At 47.7% G+C, this 1,794-nt stretch overlaps 1 pseudogene; it reads right to left on the bottom strand.

The window, feature by feature from the left end:
• Positions 1-245: 245 nt before the first annotated feature.
• On the bottom strand, positions 246-1,363 carry LOC102865989 (annotated as a pseudogene).
• Between the last annotated feature and the right edge of the window lie 431 nt (positions 1,364-1,794).

The following is a 1,794-nucleotide window of genomic DNA, read 5'->3' on the forward strand; positions in this document are numbered from 1 at the left end:
GAAAGAAATACAAGGAGTGTTAAATTACTGTGAAATAAGATTCACTTATTTTTTTTTTTAAGGTTGCAAATCCTGGTCTGATTTCTTTATAAAGCAATAAATATTAGAAGCACAAATCAATTGCACGTGTGTAAACAAACTGTACACTGATTGATGACAGATGAGGGAGGGAGGGTGGTTCAGAAGATTCCAAAAAGCATAATACTGTCATCCCAAATGTTACGTAGACTAAGAAGGAGGGCACCTTAGAAGCAATTGTGGTGGACAATGGATGGGCCAGCCTCGTCACATTCTTGCTTGGTAATCCACATCTGCTGGAAGGTAGAGGGTGAGGCCAGGATGGAGCCCCCGAGTACTTCCACGCAGGAGGAGCAATAATCTTGATCTTCGTAGTGCTGGGAGCCAGGGCAGTGATTTCCTTCTGCATTCGATCAGCAATGCCTGGGTACATACATGGTGGTGCCTCCAGACAAGACGTTGTTGGCATACAGGTTCTTGCGGATATCAATGTCACACTTCATGATGCTATTGTAAGTAGCTTCACGGATGCCAGCAGATTCCATTCCGATGAAGGAAGGTTGGAAGAGTGTTTCCGGGCAGTGGAAGTGCTCATTGCCAATAGTGATACCTTGACCATCAGGCAATTCCTAGCTCTTCTCCAGAGAGGAGGAAGAGGCAACTGTGGCCATCTCATTCTCAAAATCCAGAGCCACATAACACAGCTTCTGTTTAATGTCATGGACAATTTCTCATTCAGCAGCAGTGACAAAGGAATAGCCCCACTCAGTGAGGATCTTCATGAGATAGTGAAATCCCGACCAGCTAAATCCAGACGCATGATGGCATGGGGCAAAGCACAGCCCTCATAGATGGGGACATTGTGGGTGACACCATCCCCTGTGAACAATGTCTGTGGTACGGCCAGAAGCATACAGGCACAGCACCGCCTGGATGGCCACATACATGGCAGGAACGTTGAAGGTCTCAAACATGACCTGGGTTATCTTCTCATGGTTGGCCTTGGGGTTCAGCAGGGCCTCAGCAGGGTGGGATGCTCCACAGGGGACCCACACACAGCTCATTGTAGAAGGTGTGGTGCCAGATCTTCTCCATGTCATCCCAGTTGGTGATGATACCATGCTCAATAGGGTACTTAAGAGTCAGAATACCTCGTTTGCTCTGGGCCTCATCATCTACATAGGAATCCTTCTGACCCATACTCAACCATAACTCCCTGGTGGCACAGGCGGCCGACGATGGAGGGGAAGACTGTGTGGGGCGCGTCATCGCCTGCGAAGCCAGCCTTCACCAGCTCAGAGCCACTGTCACACACCAGGGCGGTGGTCTCCTCGGCGTCGCACATCTTGGCACAGCTTTCAGCAAGGTCGTGCGCAGTCGGGCTAGGCTCGATCAGGCGGCGGCAGGCGCAAGGTGGTCAAGTATTTTATGTTTTAACAGCTCTGCAATGGACTTACTTAAAAGTATGTACATAAAGTTATAGCAAAGGTAGTTTCACTTTAAATGTAACTGAGAGCTACATCTCTCACTCTCATGGCCTTCAACTTGGAACCAACTCATAGCCGATTCTCAGAGACTGGAAAGTGCACAAGAAGAGACTGCTTCTTTTTCTCCCTCAGAGCTGCAGTTGGGTTTAAACAATCTGCTTTTGGGTTGGCCTTGCCCACTGGGACACCAGAGCTTCCTCCAAATAGAGTGAAGTATACACTGAAATCAATTAAGTTATCCAAAACAACACATTCACCAAACTGTTTCAGAAGAAATACGTTTATATAA

This window comes from Elephantulus edwardii, unplaced genomic scaffold (assembly GCF_000299155.1).
Source record: "Elephantulus edwardii isolate Elephantulus edwardi_28Jun2011 unplaced genomic scaffold, EleEdw1.0 scaffold00014, whole genome shotgun sequence".
NCBI classification, from domain to species: domain Eukaryota; kingdom Metazoa; phylum Chordata; class Mammalia; order Macroscelidea; family Macroscelididae; genus Elephantulus; species Elephantulus edwardii.